This window comes from Varanus komodoensis, unplaced genomic scaffold, assembly GCF_004798865.1.
Source record: "Varanus komodoensis strain SLA01 unplaced genomic scaffold, ASM479886v1 scaffold12, whole genome shotgun sequence".
In the NCBI taxonomy this organism is placed as follows: domain Eukaryota; kingdom Metazoa; phylum Chordata; class Lepidosauria; order Squamata; family Varanidae; genus Varanus; species Varanus komodoensis.
The window spans coordinates 24,157,985-24,177,071 of NW_025335349.1; the positions used below are offsets into that span (position 1 = coordinate 24,157,985).

General features: G+C 44.3%; 1 protein-coding gene and 2 long non-coding RNA genes across 10 annotated transcripts in view; 2 read left to right on the forward strand and 1 right to left on the reverse strand.

Moving 5' to 3' along the window:
* Positions 1–5,184, forward strand: part of LOC123019201 — a 49,078-nt gene extending 43,894 nt beyond the window's left edge. Inside the window, exon 7 of the long non-coding RNA XR_006413883.1 lies at positions 3,442–5,184. This is a non-coding gene — a long non-coding RNA (uncharacterized LOC123019201). The remainder of the gene's footprint in view (positions 1–3,441) is intronic.
* Positions 1–19,087, reverse strand: part of FMNL3 (formin like 3) — a 110,020-nt gene that overhangs the window by 87,692 nt on the left and 3,241 nt on the right. The gene's annotated exons all lie outside the window — the stretch shown is intronic.
* On the forward strand, positions 6,907–13,862 carry LOC123019202. The gene is made up of 2 exons (XR_006413884.1): positions 6,907–7,555; positions 12,432–13,862. It is a non-coding gene; the product is annotated as an uncharacterized LOC123019202 (long non-coding RNA).

A 19,087-nucleotide genomic window follows, 5' to 3' on the forward strand; every position in this document is an offset into this window, starting at 1 on the left:
AGACAAGCCTCTTCACCATCGGAAAAAGTACTTTGCCAGGAGGGGTGTCCAAACCTGCCTTGGAGGCTTCTCTTATTTGTATGGAGAGTTTCTGTGGACACAAAAACAATTTAAAGGGGGTGATGAACCACACAAATCCCTTCAATGAGCTGCTTGGGCATTACAGAGGAGCTGTCAGTGGCTGTCAAACAGAGATGGAGGGAATATAAAGAAGGGGGAGAAATGGGGTAAGCCAAATAACTCTTGATCATGGGTGCCATATTGGTGAAGCAGGTCACTGTGCATGTGTATCTGCATGCACAACATATGAACAATTTGCTTTAAGGCAGGCATGGGCAATTGCTGGACTACAACCCCCATCATCCCACTCAACTAAACTGGCTGTGGGTGAGGGGAGTGGCAGACCAGCAACACCTGCTGCATGTTCCCCTCCCCTCTTTGCAGGTGTTGCATCTTAGGCAATGGTTCCCCACCACCCATCTCCTCGATAGAGAACGCTTCAATTTTTTTAGAAAACAGGAGTGCCACTCCAAAGTCCTCTTTGGAAATGGTGTATCCTCAGTTGTGAGCCATCCAGTGCCTTAAAGAAGCAGAATCTGCCCTTCACCAAGGCTGTGCTCCATGGAGAAAGCCACACAGTTTTTCTGTACTTGAGACACACTCCTTTCTTAAGGAGGAAGCAGATCCTGAACTAGACAGGTCTGGCAGCTTCCAACAAAAAGGTGATGACCGTTCCTGAATCCCCAGAGCTAGGCCTTGTTCCCCAGGTTGGAATGGAGTCTTTCATGACTAAATGTACAGCATGGATGGTTGCAACTGAGGCATTTACATGTCACCAAGAAAAGAAAAAATGAAAAAGGGGCAGCACACATGCTGTTATTAACTAATCAAAAGCTCTAATGGCAAATGGCTACTCTGGTAGGCCTGGTCACATTTGCTTCCCAGTATGGTATCCCAGGATGCACTGCTCTAATGGGTCCCATGTTTACTCTGCCTTATTCATTGCCTTTGTGCCTTATGCATTGCTGTATTCTTCTTGTATGCATCGTTTCCAGAAAGCATTTATACATGTGGTACTAGTGAACTTATGTATACCCTCTGCTAAAAATATAAACATTTTGTAGCAGGTAGCAATGGGATCACTCACTTTCTGCACCAAGAAAACCCAATTTTTCCAAGCTGTAAAAAAAAGTTAAGCTGAGTGAACTAATTTGCAAATATTTCCTTACGTTGTATAATTTATTGATCTTTTGTTGGTTGAAAAAGAGAAAGGGGAAAAACTGAGTATAGCATAACTCACTGTGCCTCCCACCTTCTATTTCAAACGATTTACCCACATGCTTTCAAGCCTATCTTTGCATCCTTAAGGGCTAGAAACTTGCACTTAGAATGAAAAGTGAAAACAGTGCAGCCCAGCGATGAGCTCAGACCAGCTACTTCACACTCTGTAGGGTGTGAAATTATGATATGTTGGTTGGCATGTGTAGTGTCTCGTCCCCCCACTCCCCAGGGTCACCTGCGGGAAGCAGAATGCACGAATCGAGAGGCGAGGCCACATGGTGGTGCAGCAGAGGCAGCTGTGAGGAATGCTCTCCCACCCCCTTTCCTGTGTGGCGGAAGAGAATGAACTTAAACTGCAGGAGGAAAGATTTAGCTTAAAAATGTCAGCAGAAATTTTCCAACCATAATAATAGTCAAGCAGTGGAACAAATTACTGAGGGAACTTGTGGAGTCCCTGTGATGGGAAGCTCTGGAAAATGGTCACATCAGCTTCTGTCTGGAATGGTTTAACTGTAATTCATTCTGGCCATGGGGCAAATGGGAGGGCTTTCATTCATGCATCGGTTCATGTGGAGACTTATTAGCCATCTCCTCCACCAAAGGTACTTGGAAGCATCGCGAACAGGAAGTTTTTAAAACACCCATTTTTATCAGCCTAAAACAAGCTAAGAACAGCCTAAAATGCGCAGGAAGCAGGAAAAATGTTTGGATGAAGTGATACCTGTACACAGCTGATATAAAAAGATGGACAGATATCAGCCTTCCCCACTCTGGTGCTCTCCTTATGTTTTGGACTACAGCTCCCAACTACCATGGGTCAGGCTGGCCGGGCTTGATCAGAACCTAGAAGGTGCCAGCTTGGGGAAGGATGATACAGATTTTAGAACGAGGTACGGACTGATGACAGCAGGCAGGCAGGCAGAACATAAACAACGGGGATAACACCCCATCCTTGGAAATACATTAGCCTGGGTGCCAATATTAAAAAGGCCCTGTTCCACACTTTGAGTTTGGTTCAGTGAAAGAAGGTACAAAGAACAAGCCTTCTTCTCCTACATAATTCCTAAAGCAAGTACATATTAGAAGAGATACTCTCTTAGGATAGCTAGGGCTCAGGACGGTTAGTGCTTTAAATTGGTTCTTGGAAGCTTACATAGCCATGTGAAAATAGATTTAACAGGTTAGCCATCCTTACTGAAAGGTAAGCTGAGGTAATTCTTCATTGGCTGCAGCTTCTAAAACATTTCAAAGGGCATCTTTGTGTGAATCAAATCAAAAGTAGGGATGTAAAGTCTAGGAGGGAAAACAGAGAAAGATAAGGAAAAATCCTTTTTCTAAGAATGTGTTTTTGTTTTTTCCCCCAACATTGAAAAAAATTAAACAAGTTTGGATTTTGAAATATTTTATTCTAGAATTTAAGACAAAATATTCTTATCTAGTTTTCATTTCCTCTAAAATGGTTAGAGCCATCTAGATGGGGCACCGCAGCGGAGGAAGGCAGGCAGGTACCGTACCATTTGGATATGGCATAAGTCATCCCTCCCAACTTCCTGCCATCGCTGCCATGCCCCTTTCCCTCTCTCCAAGTCTGATTTCCAACCTCTCTGGGGCAGCTGGCACAGTTCTTTTCATGCAGGCTGCAAGGGGGATGACAGAGGGCTCTCTGCTTGGAGTCCTGGCTCCAATGTCGCAGGACCCTGGACTAGGACTCCAAAAAATCCCGTGGCCCCTCCCAGACCATGTTGGGCCACTCACACCAGATGCAATGGAACAGCATGCCTGTTATTCCACCTATTTTCCTTTCTTACAAATTATCTGGATCCAAAGAACTCACTGCCACAGTTTTTAATAAAGTTCTCTATTAGCTCTCACCACTACCTTGCTTCACCTGCAGAGCCTTTAAGCTGCTAATATTAAAATAGACCCTCTCTACCTCAGGAAGCTCAGCTGCCTTGTTCCTATGGTGTGTACACAGGATTGACACAACTGCTAGAGACAACATTTCAAAATGAACAAAAAAATAAGATGTTCCCTAAAATGTCACTCTTCAATAAACTGGTTGAGATAAAATTGCAATAGTTTTTCCTTTGGATCAGATTTTCCTAAGCTCTGCCACACAAACAGGGACAGGTTTAGGAATGTCTCTAATCTTCCTTACAGGTACGGACAGCTGCTGTACACCAGTCTTCCTTTGCCTCCAAGTCTTCCTGCTTCTTCTGGCTTCTAGGATGAGTCAAGAATTACTTGCTGATGTTCCCTCTGATCAGACATTAAGTTGGAGCCAAAAATATGTGCATATCTTGATCTGAGTGAATCAGAGTATTATATTTGGTATACTAAAATTACATTAGTATATTAAATTTTGGTTTGGTATATTAAATTTAAAAATCTGATTTATTCAGGCAATAATTGAAATTTACTGAGTTTGCTTTTAAACATTTTTAAATATGATGATAATTTTATGAGCAAACCAAGTTATGCATAATATAATTTTAGGGCCATAAAGCCTGTTCTGTGTTCCTCTAGCAAGCCTCGCTAACTTGGTACTCTCCAGAGGTACTGGACTACAGCACTTAGCATTTGTGGCTATTGACCATGCTGCCTGAGGCTGATGAGGACTGAAACCCAAAAGGGTTAGGGAAGGCAACCTGAAGCAACAACCTAAGGCAAAAAAGTGACTTTAGGTCTGCAAAGACTGCTTTTAAAATGCCTATTTTTTAATTCTCCTGCAAATTTCCTCAAGCCCAGCCTTTTCTATAGCTTCAAAATGTCCAGGAATTTTACATCTCCAGTCAAAATGAAAATTTGGTGGCTGAGGTAGGAGCATGATCAGAAAGCGCAACCTGTCAGAAGACATTCCAGCCAAAAGCCATTCTGATACTCCAAGACTCGGACCGCAAGAGCATCAGCATCTACGTGTTTGAACAGCTCAGTGGGAGGCAGGCTGGGGTTTCCGTCACTGGGCCAGGACTCGTGTCTATCCACTGTGCCACATGCTGAAGGACAGCATTCTCCATCCTTCTCCAGGAATTCAGTACCACTCCAATTATTCCTAGCTGTTGGCAATGCTGCCTGGAGCTCCTGTGAGTTATTAATTACATTTATATCCAGCCTTTCTTCCTGCAAGGAACTCAAAGCAGCTTATGTATTAAACCTCTTTTTCCTCTGCATTTTATCCTTGCAACATCCCTGTGTAGCACGCTAGACTGAAAGTGAGTAGGTGGCCCAGAGTCACTCAGCAAACTTCATGGCTGAGTGGAGACTATAACCCAGATCTCCCAAATCCCAGTCTGGCACTCTGACCAGTATGCTACACTGGATCTCAGTGCCAAAGCCCAAACTATCTGGAGGGCACCACGTTGGGAAGGCTGAACTGAGATGTCCTCCTACAGAACTTCCAAATAGGACGATGAGTGCAATTCAGCAAGTCCCCCTTTACTTTTCTGCCAGGCTAAATCACAAGATAGGGCTTCGCATAGCAATGCTTCTCACAGACTTTTGTTGGCACACCTCCATATCCACTGCCTGGCCTGTTGTGTGGTACCTGCGCAGGCCTGTTGATTGCAAGTCTGAGTCCAGCAGCAAATTTAAAAGGTTACCAGCAGAGGGGAGGAGGAATCTTGAGTTTCAACTGGGCAACCCCAGTGTCGATTCCCTGCATTGTTAATGCACAATATGCGAACTAGCTCCAAGATGCTCGGAGATCAGCTGATGGGGATGCAGATTCAGACGAGAGAGGCTCCATCACACTGCTGTGTTGTCTGAGGTCCAGTGCTGAATTAGTGACAATGTTTTACTGAAGTTCATTGGCCCCTGTAAGCCAGAGCCAGTGTGGTGTAGTGGTTAAGAATGTGGGACTGGGACTCAGGAGATCGAGGTTCTAATCCCCACTCAGCCACGGAACTCACTGGGTGACTCTGGGCCATCTCACAGGGTTGTTGTTGTGGGATTAAGATTGAGAGCAGGAGGAGAATTATGCAAACTGCCTTGAGTTCCCGGGAAGGAAAAAAAAGGCAGGATATAAATATAATAGATAACATAAAAATAGTTTGACTGATGACAGAAGTTCTCCAAGGTGTTGTGCAAGGGGGATCCTTCCTGGGTCTCCTAGCCAAAATCCTAACTTGAGATGCCAGAGGCTGACCTTGGGCTTGACCCATGTGGAGCATCTCTTCTAGCACTGACCTAACACTCTATAGCAGCATATTATTGTGTAATGCTCTTTCTGCCAGTCCCCGCAGAGGAGCTCAGCAAGCAGCATGTTGAAAATCAAAGAGAGCATCTTTGTGCCATCAGGGATGAACTACACATTATATGCAGGGGTGTACTAGTAAATTTGGAAGTGCAGGCACTCATCCTGACCATCCCCAGAGCTGTGCCATCAAGAAGAATCTAAAATGCAAGCTGCTGTGGTGTTCCTTATCAATAAACCACTTCTAACCATTTCTACAAGCAACAAATCTTTGGATCTTCGTTGCCTGTGTGAGACCTGCCAGTCCCAAATAGTTTGCATTATAACAGAGAACAATTCACTGTTGGGAAAATTCATTTCCCTCCAGCTGCAGTGAGAATTGTAGGTAAGCTCAGAAAGAAAATGGAGGGAGGGAGCGGGGGGGGGAGCTGTAGAAACTGTCAGCATCACTGTTAGCCCTGGCTTTTTTAGACCACTGCTTATTATGTGCACACATAACCGCTTGCAGGATTTAAAGGCCATAATCCTATGTGTGTTTAGAAAGAAAATAAAGACTGCAAGTCTCAGTGTTCTCCAGCCAGCCCTCTTTCCCATCTTGCTATCAGCAGAGGGGTGTTGCCATACCAGCTGGTTCCTGATATCAGTACAAGACTTGGCTCTGGGTTGGTCCCTGAGAACCTGAAGGCATTCTTCTCGGATGGCAGCTGTGACACCACTCACAGCTTAAGATGCCGTGCTTCAAACTATGATGAATTACGATGACACCCTGTGTGTATTTAGGCAGGAAAAAAGCCCTACAGCTCCCAGCATGCCCAGCTGGTTTCGCTGCCTGGGGCATGCTGGGAGTTGCCGGACTTTTTTCAGTTTAAACCTGAATAGGATTGGACCTCATGAGGAGAAACTGCTTGGGAAGAGAGTGATTTTCAGTGAAGAAGTGGTGGGTGGAAAAGTATTATGCAAATGCATGTGTACACACACCTGTCTCTCAACTCAAAATCTTCCCCTCCTGGAACTGTTTGCTTGCTTGCCTGCTTGCTTGTTTTGTTTTACAAACAACAAAAAAGTCAGGGCTCTATGATATACCTTTGCATATAAGTTGCAGTAGTCTCTTAGAAAACAGCTTTGAAATGAATTTATTTGCCTTCAGTTATAGCAACAAAGCTTGTGTTTCAGAAATCATAAGCAAGCAAAAACTGGCCTTTGGGATTTTCAGGGAAAAAGAAAGAAACACTTTTATCCAGTGCAGATGTTAGGTTGTGAAATGACATTTTCTGGTCTCCTTGTCCTCTCCATACCTCCCAAACTTCTTCCTGAGGAAGCAGCATGCGAGCCTGAGGTTCTCTCAGCTCTGATTGGGCATCATTCTGTCCCACTTAAAGATACCCCAAAAGCTGCCACGGGGGGGGGGGGGATTCATTCCTGGAAAAGGGAAGGAAAAGCTACATGTGTCCCTCAAGCAAGCATATCCCACTGAAAGAGCACTGCAATGCGTAGCTCAGCTCCTGGAGCATAATGCAAGCCTTTTGATCCTCAAGCATCCTGATACAGCAGGGATGCCAAGCCTCTTTCAGCCCAAGAGCCAGCTTTGACTGCAGAGAAGCTGGAGTGGGCAGCAGTGGGCAGGGCTGAAGGAAAAAGGGGGCAGGACCCAAACTAGCAGCCTGTTTCAGAGTATAGCTCTTACTGCCTAAGCTGCAGGAGAAGCATGTTAACATTTTAAAACGGGGGAAAACTGCAAAAGCCAGGAAACCACCCAACACTAAAGAAACACCAACGGTAAGGAAAAAGGGGTCAGGGCCAGGCGAAAGGCGCTGAGCTGTCCGAGGAACTCCAGAGGACCAGATTTACTTCCCTTTCCCCAGTTCTCAGGTTCTGTAGCCTTGCAATACAGACACAGCCATAGTCTGCCTGGTAAACTGATCTGCTTGCATCTTCTTTCTTAATGCTCTTCTCCAACATTCACCATTTTTGACTCTCTATGTTCTGGTGGTTCCATCTGGCTGCATCCTGGATTCCTGAATCCTACACCACATTCTTGGCCCATCCATCCCTGAGAATGTACTTTATGGAGAGATTTTCAAGGTAATAACACCTGTGTGGCTTCATTCAGTAGTGCCTTTAGCTGTCTCCCATTGCTTCTCCTCCCACTGCCAACAGACCATAAAACATATCCATTTATTTTGCAGCAGAGAAACAATGGCAATCAATTAGCAGACAAGGCTGGATGGCAACAAACTGGGCTCTGTAGCAGTACCCAACTGCTCATGGTGAACATGAGCAGCAGTTCATGTTCACCACACAGATGTTATCTGTGTGGTGAACATGAACATCAACAGCGGTCGATTCAAGAAGGCAGGTGAAAGGCCCGTGCTAATGCATTCCTTGCATCTTTTCAGTTCTTCCTATCCTGGGTATATTCACACACGTTTATAGACAGGAGATGGGTAAGCTCCTTCTCCAGGCTTATTCATCATTTATGCAACATATATGAACAGAAACATGGTAGCCCAGGGTGGCTAGAAACTACATGCAGGGGGAGAACAGGTTGAATGTGTCCATCCTCTGCACACAATGTAGAAACCAAGGCAGCTCTTAGAGGAGGGAAGCCTCTCTTTTGTACTGAACGCAGAAAAGCAGTTCATGGTCCTCTCTTTCACCTCCCAGCATACTAGCAAAAATCTGTGCAGGCCGGCGACATCTGTGTGCTAATTTGCAAGGCTGGTTTCATAAATCTGTTCTCTCAAGTAGTCTTCTACTCAGATGCTAACCACAGTCAGGCCAACTGAGCTCTAGCATGTTTGCAACACGACATGCCCTCAGACCATATCCTGCAATCCACAAGTGATATTCATATCCACTACACAGCTACCAGTTTGGAGCATGGACAGGTTTGCACAATCACGGAGCAGAAATAAGCCATGATGACTTGTTTTATCTGATTATTAGAGTTATATCCCACTTTTTCCTTAGAGCAAACTCAAAGTGGCTTATATAATTCTCCTGCTCTCAATCTTATCCCTATGACAACAACCCTGTGAGGTAGATTGGGCCGAGAATTTGTTGTGACTGGCCCAACGTCAGCCAGTTGGCTCTATGGCCAAACAGGACTAGAACCCAGAACACCTGAGTCCCAGTCCTATGCTCTTAATCACTACACCACACTGGCTCTCTCCCCACCTCCCTGCATATGCTAATTGCATGCTGAGAGATAAGCATAATTACTCCTGCCAACACAGTTTGTCCTGTCATATGAACCAAGTCGGATGGCCTGTTACTGTGAGTAACAAGCCAGCACAGTTCTGGACAGCTTTATACCCATGGCAACAACACATCTTGTCCAGGACCACATGATACTACCAGCCATGCCACTGGGGTAATTACAGTAATCTCCAGCATGCAAATAGAGTGGGAATGGGAAATAAATACTGCTCCTACCTTTTTCCCTAGGATAGTTTGTATACCAGAACTGAATGGCATGGGTGAAGAATTTAGTACCCAACACACAATTCTAGATACCAGCAATCTCAACTTTTCGATAACACAAATGTCTGTCCTCTGATTTGCGTGTGTATGGGGACTCCCAATGAAATCTGAGGACACATAGAGAAAACCAGGCAGAATTTCCCATGGCCAGGAAGTCACATGTCAGCGACATGTATAATTATTTGCTTCTTCCTGTGGTTAGTTGAAACAAACTATTCAAAATCACCAAATACATGCAGAATTGTATGATCTATATAGGGTGTAGATGCAGAATTTTTAATTTTTGGAGCAGCACAGAGCATTCAGACCCCTGTGTAAGGCAGCTAGCCACTGGTCAGTCCTTAAAGTGTTTGTATACCAAATTTCCAAATTCTTCTTTTCAAATAATTACAAAATAAAATCTCTACCTTAGTCCTGAAAAAAAAAATCTTTAAAACTAGATCTTGGAAACCATGTGTACTGCAAAGGCATGCAAACACTCTGCATTTGTATCCTCTACCAAGTGATGTGTGCATTTAGAAAGCACAGATGCTATCAAGGAAAAGGATTGTATTTCTTGCAAACCAGAGTTAGGATTAGAATGGAGGAAGAGTAGCTTTTCCTGTATACCTGCACAGATGCAATATAGCTTACAGGTTAAGAATATGATGGGCCAACTACAGTGCAATTCCACATAGAATTTTGTTGCAAAAGTGCCATATTAGGGGGTTGCCACCATTCTTTTGGACAGAATATTTGTACATTTAAACAGATGCATGACAAACAAACATTCAACAGCCTACACACTCCTAATCACCACATCTTTAAACTGGGAAAATGCTGCACCTACTGAATTTCTGCCTGTCACACAACAGCAGAAGCTAACTGGAGTTCTGCCAGAAACCAGTGGCAACCCTACTAGGCAGGTGAGGTCAGTCTGACTCAGGATGGAAGTCAGGATTTTGTTCTTAGCTCCGCCTAGTTTTAAATCCCAACTTGGGTGGAGAGGGCAAGGGTGCTCTGGCAATTATTACAAGTCAAATCTGCACAGTTTTATTTTATTTTCATGACTTTACATCCCACCCTGTATTATAAGTATTTCCAGAGCCAGTGATTAAAATACTACAAAACTTTAACTGTGGCTGCATTGCTCAGATTATAGATAAAAATATATATTCTGAAAAGAACAAGCAGTGATTAGATTGAACTGCCTTTCAGAGACCAGCTCATTTCCCCATCCCAAAATGGCTTGAAATGTCTTCACCAAAGATCCAATGTCACTTGGCAACATACCAGGCAAAGCATTGCAAGTCTTGAATTGGTTGCAGCTGGTATCTAGTTATTCCTCAATTACTGTTTTCACTTGTTAATTACAAGCTCAGGACATGTTGGTAACACATTTGAGGCATTTAGGGATGGCATGCTGGAGGAGACATTTGTAAAAGCTACAGCCAGGCTTTCTCAACTCCCATCCTCCATTCCAGATCTTGTTCCCAGTTCTTGCCGCAATCCACTTTGGCCTAGGCACAAGTGGCCATTTTGCCAGATCCACCAGGGCAGGAAGGAGATAGACTGTGGTTGCTAAGCAACCACACAGTATATTTTCCCCTACATCCTCCAGAAACATGACCAGAGAATCCATTTTCCTACATCAGCCTAACCCATTTTCCTGTTGAGGTCCTAGGACCTCAGGATCCCTGCCTATTTCCTGAGCCCTTTATCTAACAAGTAATTCAACCTTTTCAGAAATGAAGTTTCCTGAGCTTTCCTTTCCTTTCTCTGACAAGATGCCGTTTCCGGGAAAGTGATGCAATGCCACTGCAATCCTGTTGCCATAGTGTGGCCCGACAGTCCAGGTCTGCTTGAAACTTGGAAACCCATTCTGCCAGGCAGAACTTCCAAACTGCTTCCCCCGCTGGAAGGTTCCCCATGTGTTGTGGGGAATCTCTCTGGGTTGCTTGCTGGGTTGTGGAGTGGTGTGTTTGTTCCCCTCAACACCAGTTTCTGTTCCTCCTCTGGATAGGAAGGAATTCAAATTCTCTCTGCCAGAATAAAGCCTTGGGTGTTTCTTCCAGATGGGACGTTGCAAAGATGTACAAGTTTCTTTCTGCTACTGGAAAAGAGCCCAGAGGAAACCAATAGCTATTTCCACCCTTTTCTACCCAATGTTGTATGGAATTAACTGCACGGGGAGGGATGCCATATGCTTCTATAACGTCATCCCGTTAGTAATTGTGTCTATGGCTGTGTGGGAAATTCAGTCCCTTGCCAGAGACAGCTCCCTTTGAAATCTCAAACCGGAAGTCCAAATTCTGAAACACAACCCAGCCAGGCAGCTGGATTCCATTGAATAAGGTTTCTTCTCCTGGGTTCTTTTCCTTTAAAAAAGAAAAGGGCAAGAAAGAGGGGGAAGAGAGACTAGATCTTGCACCTACTTCTTAAAATGTAGGTTTGAGACTAACATTAAAAAAGTGACTGTTTTAAGCAAGGGATTTTCCATCTAATCAAGTATAAAGCAATTTGCACTCTTCATTTTGAAGTTCCTTGGTCTTTTGCAGAAAAAGGCCACTCATAGTTTTAGTTTTTTAATGGCAGTTCAAATGACTTGCAAATGGGAGCCTGCCTGAATCTGGTCAAGACTCAAATGAATGTTCCAAGAAATATCAATCAGCCCATTCTATTTTAATCCAAATCTTTGGAGATTTCAGATCTGTGATTCTAACAATTTTAGTACCAGTATGGTGAAAGCCAAATGATGTTTCCCATCCTTCACCAATTAAGGAGGAACACAAGTCAAAGAGAACATCTGTGTGTGCTTCACTCAGAATGCAACACATGTTCCTTTCCACGGAGCTCTTGGGTCTGATCTGTCTGCCATGCGACGTGGCCCCTTCCCCTTGCCTTGCAAAAGGGTTGCCCTTTGCTGTTGTCACCTGAGAAACTAACCTGATCATTTGATTAATGGGAATGGTGCAGATCATACAAACAAACAGATTGGCTCAGCTCAGAGGTGGGCAACTTGGCACATTCCAAATGCTTTGGCCTACAGCTCCGGTCAGTCTTTGTCACAGGCTATGCTGACAAGGGCTGGTGGGAGTTGTAGGCCAAAATGTGTGGAGAGCCACAAATTGCCCATCCCAGCCTAGTCCATCATCATTTGAGGACAGCAATTAATGCTTGCTTACTTAAACATGTAAAGACCGTTGCAATCAATTGATTATGGATCATGGTTTCTTACTGCTCAAAACAATGACATAAAAGAGCAGAACAGAGACATGAAAAACTCACAATGAATCCCAAGCTATTACTTTTGCTTAAAGTGAACATGTGAATTCAATGAAGATAAATTTACATTAAAATCACATACTAGAAAAAACATACATACACAGAGACCAGGACAAAAATATCTGAGTGAGTAAACAACCAGAATACATTCAAGGCTGATTTTTTTTGCCTCTTGATGCAAAATGTTTATGGTTGTTTCCCTCTTTCCTAGGAGATTTCTGCAGAAGTAACCTGCTCTTCTGCCAGGAAAGCACCTCAAAGACGGGACGGGACACGTACATGGCATGAAGCTTTTCTAGGCCAAGGATGCATAAACCTGTCAGTCCTGGAGCCAGTATCCAGTGCCCAGTGCGGTGGCCAAGACCACACATGTTCAGTATGCACAGACCACACATGCGCATAAGCACACATTCAAGTAGAACTCCTATCACAGTCAAGACACTCTTCCTCTCCACTGTGGGCAGCATCAGTGGCAAATACCAGTTTGGGCTGGCTACCCTACATGAGCAAACTTATCAGAAATCTGGTGAAGTAGAGAGAACCACCAAGGTGTGATGAGCTCAAGATACAAGGTCTCTAGGAAGGACAAGGAAGGGGGTTCTGTATATTTACTGTTGCTCCGCACCTGAAGGAGGACCTTGAGCTGGAATCCAACAAGCTAGAAATCTCAGATGGGGAAGACTCCCCCACAAGATCACTGTGGGGGAGGGCACTGCGAGCCCCCAAAGTAATTTGGTAGCAGGAAAATATTCTCACACATCTCACAAAAATGTTCAGAGCATCCTTGGGACAAAGAATGAAAGCAGGGAGACACCCAAGGAAGAAAGGGGTTCGGTGACGGCTGACTTCAACTGCCCTCATGTAAACCGGGTAAATGCATTCCCACGGTGGCCAGCTAGATGTCTAGGCACCTTACAGGCAGCACTTGAGGATAGCAGCCTCCTTTCCTGCCATTCCTTTCCATTGTGGGGCACACGGTGTGTGATTCAGGAAGGCCCATATAACCAGCAGTCATTGACAGCCATATCCTCCACGAATTTGTCTAATCTGCTTTCAGAGCCATCTAAGTTGGTAGCCTTTACCACATCTTGACACAACAAATTCCGTATGTGCTGCGTCAAGAAACACTTTTGTCTGTCTTGACTCTCCCACCAGTCAGCCTGGTTAGATAACCCTGGACTCTGCTATTATGAGAAAGGGGGAAATGTATCTCTATCCATGTTTTTTAAACTCTGTGCATATTTTTATAGATCTTATTCACCTTCCCCCCAAAAACTATTTTATTGTTATATTTATATCCCAACTTTTTTCAAGAATCTGAAGCTGGCTTACATAATTCTCCTCCTCTCTATCTTACCCCCCAACAACAACCCTGTGAGGAAGGTTGGACTGAGAGTCTGTGACTGGCCCAGAGTCACCCAGTTGGCTCCATGGCTGAGTGGGGACTAGAGCCCTGATTTCCTCGGCCCTAGTCTCACACTGCCCCAAATGTAACTTTTCCTCATAGGGAAGATGTTCCAGCCCCCTGATTTTTCCAGTTCAACCTTTTCTATACCTTTTTCTATCTCCTTTTTGAAATTCTGTGACCAAACCTGCACACAGTATTCCAGGTGTGGCTGCACTATAAAGGTGTATGAAGGCATTATAATGTTGTCAATTTTATTTTTAATCCCTTTCCTAAGGACTCCGAGTATATGAAATTCACCATTTTCACAGCTACTCTACCTACATATTTTCATCAAGGTGAAATGACTGCAGGATTCCTTCCCAGTCAATTACCACCAGAGGACTACCAGGTCAGATCGTACCAGTGTACATATGAAAATAGGTTAATTCTGCTGCAAATGTATATCACTTTACATTTATCACCACCACTGCTTTTATATCCCACCCTTTTTCTGACTTGTGAGGAACTCAAAGCAGCTTACATAGGCCTCCTTTATTCCATTTTATCCTCACAACAACAACCCTATGAGGTAGGTTGGGATGAGAGTCAGTGACTGGCCCAAAGTCATCCTGTGAGCTTCATGGCCAAGTGGGGATTAGAAGCCAGAACTCCAAGGTCCCCAAGTTCAGCACATGAACCACCACACCATACTGACTGTCCTGGATTTAAAATCTAGCTACATTAACCTGCATTTACCATTTTATTGGTCATTTGCCCATTTTGGACAAATCCTTTTAAAGTTCTTCTCAGCCTCCAATGCAAACTGGATGGCCCTTTGGTCTTGATCCGCACGCCTTTTCTTATGCTCCACACCGCTCCAAAACCAGTGAGTGATGATGCCACTAGTGCAGCAGGTCCCAGCCTTAGATGGGGTTTCAAGCCCCATCACCCCAACCACTGTGCATGCTGACCGGAATGACAGAATTCACAGTCCAAAAACATCTGGGTGCCCAAGGTTAACAGCAGCTGTTTGGGTCTATTCTTGCTACAATGGCAAGCCTTTATCTGGATTGTATCACTTTAGACCATCGGTAGGAGGAGTTCATATAATGGTATATTCCTCCCCACAATGCTTTCCCTAATGTAGAAAATTAGCATGTTGGGAAGGAAAATCCTCTCTTTCTAGTTGGATGGAACTTTTGGTGCACATCAGCATTCAATCAATGGGCCCACATCTGCAGCCTGAAGTCACAAGGCCCACACACAGAGCAAGGTTTGCCACCACAGTGAGGACTGGATCTCAAGGGCAGCCCAAATCCATGCAGGCAAAGGCCTTTGGCCCTTCCCACGTCACAGTAACCTGAAACAGACACCTCTAAATAATCTAAGCAGTACAATTGGAGGAGATCTATTTAATAAAAAGAGGTGTGTTCTGAGCTCTCTGAAGTAAATGTGTTTTTAACTGCTTTCTAAAAATGGATAAAAACATTTTGCAGGTCTCACAAGGGAATGCCAGAGGTCAGGCCATGACAAACTGAGCCCTCCTCCAGGCCTAGCAAACACCAGGCAGGCTGACATTTGCCAATCAGAGGGTGGGCAAGCTTGTGCTGGGAAGGTTGCGCCCTTAGGAAGGGCTTTACTTGCCAGCTCTGCCAAGCTGAACTGCACCTAAAGACAATGCCATCTAATCACTTGCAGACTGCCCAGAGCCTATGGGAATGGGGCGGTATCTAAAAATAAAAGCATGCATCAGCCAAACACACTGATGTGTATACTGATGTCCCTGCCCCTCAGCAATGTGACTCTTTTCGTTCAACTTACAACGTAGGGATCTGTGACGGGAAGCCAGGTGCCCTTCCAACTCGTATCAACGTCCACCTGGCATGGCCAGTAGTCGGACATGCCGGGAGTTGTAGGTCACAATTTCTGGAGAGCAGGGGCTTGAGCAAAGCCTGCTCACGGATCATCAGCTGGCCTCTCTGCTGTCCCCAGAGGCAAGGGTGGAGAAAATGGCAGCTGCTGCACCAAAGGGCCCGCTGGCAGTAAGTTTTAAGAGCCTGGAGAAGAACGCTGCCCCACAGGAACTGAGGCTTCCTCCTCCAAAAGAAGCCACTGATCAAGTGTGAAGTAGGTATTCATGGACTCCGGGGGATGGTGGAGGACAGGAAGGCCTGGAGGAATGTTGTCCATGGGGTCACGATGGGTCGGACACAACTTCACAACTAACAACCACAACAACAAGGTATTCATACCTGCCTGATGCTTTGTAAATGCTTCTGTGTGTTCAGCTCGTAACCCAACACATGTTTGGTAATCTTGTAATATGAAAGCCCTACTACCTGAACTGTTGTGGGAATACAATGTATCTGGTTACCGGCCATGAAGCAGCAAAGAAAGTGTCCAGCTGGAGAAGGAGAAGGATGACAGGTGTAGAGATAATACGAATGCAAAGCAGAACTCAACCAACTCAGAATGATTCAAGATATAAAGAAATGTGAGATTTTGAATTTGTAGTTGTGGACTTTCAAAATGGGATTTTCAAGTTTTTGTCAACTATGCAAGGACCTGTTTACTGAGTGGTTCAATACATGAGTGATGTGAGACTGAAACTATACAAACATTTAAGTTTGTGTGCATTATCAGCACTCGCAACTTAAGCATCACCCACTAGAGCAAGTGACTACCCAGCATTCCTGGTTGGCACTGTCCTGTGATGTGACCTGGATCCAATCTCAGTACAACAACATTGGTGAAAGTCTAACAGTGAATTGCACTCCATCACCCCCTGCTCTGCCCATGATGATCTACCCACCTTTGTTAGTACCATTTCCTCTCCCTTCCTCTTAGCTCTGGTCTCTTCTTGAAACTGACAAAGTAAAGGAATATCCTTGTCAATTTCAGCAATGGCTCACAGGGGCTTGTTATTATTTTTAACTCAGAAGGAATACCTGCACAAGTGCATGCAGTACATTCCTGAAAACTTTCCAAATTTCTTCATCAACAGGATGGAAAGGAAAGAATTTGAGATCTGGGAGAAGGCAAAACTGACAGATTCATTCATCTCTATTACCTGCCTCAAAACAAATGAAGAAAGCAAAAGAGGATGATAAAGTTTCCATCCCCTTTCACCTCCAAGCACTGCCCTCCAAATTTGGAAGAACTGTCAGCCTAGCACTAGACTTTCTAGTACCAAAGCAAGACTTGGATGTGGAACATTGTGGAGGGAAAGCTATTCCCAACTCTATTACTGATGTGGGGATCTGTGGATTAAGAACTAAAAAAGTCACTTCTGATATAATGCATTGGTTCATAGGTGACAGAATAACACACATAGGTTGAAGTGGGATTGTATATCCCACTTTTTTGCATAGCCACCAAAGCCTTTTAGAGCACATTTAAAACCACAGTCCCATCTTTCTACACATAAACACCAACAGCAGGAGGGAGGCTCAGTTGTACATTTGGCGACTTTTAAAAAATCTGACTCAAGGTAAAAGCTAGAATGTGGCAGAAGCTACTGCATAACAAGATAAAATGCTGGCTATACTCTTAGTTTGCAATCCTATGAACTCTAACCTTGGAGTAAGCGCTAAAGAACACAGTGGGTTTACTTCTGAGTAGACATGCACAGTGAGAGTGTTGCATTACTGTCAAGCGGCAATAAGAAAGCTAGCTGGCTCTACGCTTGGAACAATGCATTTGAATGGTATCCAGAGCAGAGCAAATGGAGCCAGAAGGAAGAGCTGATCACTCTGAGTTGGCATCAGCTACTTCTGTTCAGCACTGTAGCATTAGAGGAAAGCAGTGCTGTTTGCAGGTACAGACTCAGCTGGGAATGCACTCTCAAATTACATCTCAGAGAGAGATCCAATACCCATCTTCCTTTATAATACACTTAGCATAATGCTTAATCTTGCCCCAAGGAAGACAAAAATATATCTGCCTGAGTCATGAATCACTGGAACCAAAATGATGCATATTTGCTATTGAGAATATTTATAGTACATTAGCATTTCTTCTTCAGGTCCTTGGATATTAAAACTGAGAGTTTCATGAATGTAGACTGTTTTGCCTTTGTCCAGGGCTGCAGGTATTGTAAATATTAGATGGAATATATAAATATTGAATAAATGTGCTACAATTGTGCATGCAGGGGATTTAAATTCTGCAACAGAAAAAAATGTGACCAATAATATCTTTGCAAATTGAGCACATCTGTATCCATTTCACCTATTTCACATAACTGTGAAATAGCTCTCACGCTCTCCCCCCCCCCCCATTTTGTCCAGCCCCATGACCAACAGATTACTCTTGCTGGAGAGTCAGCAGACATTGCCCATATGCTTCAGAGAATATCCTCACAACCATAAAAACAATACACTTGCCCTTTAAAAAAAGTAAGTAAATCTGAAAAGTCAAGAGAATGAATTCTATGCCCACACCTTGCATTCTCCTTCTGCTTGCACTAAACTGCAACGTAATACACCCCTACTTACAGGTTTTTCCAAATGCACAAGTACCACTAAAAGAGACCAGACTAGGCAACCCATTAAATTGATTTCCCACCTGTCTGCCAGCATAAAAAGGACTACATTACTAGAGCCTGGTTTTGGCGAATATGGGCTGTAGGTCAGAGGGAGTGCACATGCTTTCAATCAGAAGGCTTCTTGTTCAATCCCCAGTTAAAAGGATAGCCTGGAAAAACTGCTGCCAGTCAGAGTAGACTACTGGAGAGGGATGGACCAATGGAGTGACTCAGTCTACAGCAGCTTCATATATTAATATATTTTTAGCAAACCAATATCATGTGCTTTTTACCACCACCACCTTTTTTTTTACAAATCGGAGTGCAAATGGAATCATTCAAACAATAATCTCCCACTGAAGGCAGGGTAGATAAAGAAGGGAACTGTGTGTCACACGTCAGTTTCCTGTCATTCTGACAAGGCTGGAGTGGAATTTTTTTAAACAAACACATAGGCAAACAAACAAGCAAATCCCAGTCATGAACAAAAATCCCAGAAGAATCCCGCTCGTATTCAAGCATACTAGAACAGGCATCCACAATGGCTCATCAGCAGTCTCCGAGTCTCAAACATTCACATCTCGTGTGTCAGAATCTTGTCATGAAAGGTCAGGGAGCAAAGGGGAAAGTCCCTGGAAACTCCAGGGGTGAGGCAGAACTTCGCTTGGCAAGGACAGCCATGACCCCAGAATGGCTCTTTTTGTGCCCAAGACAGCCCTAACCACTGGCAATCTTGGCTGGGGCTGATAGGCATTAGACTCCCAAACATCTGGAGTGCAGCAGGCTGGGGAAGGCTGCTTGAAGCTGACAGCATCAAGCAGAATTTGCTGGTAGAATTCCAGAGCACATGAGGTGAGACTGCAGACGAGAAGGGAAAAGACATTTCGGAAGGTTGCCCCCCACCCCCATAAGAGGCATCTTGCACAACTCACCCACTGGAGAGCAAGGCTTAGGA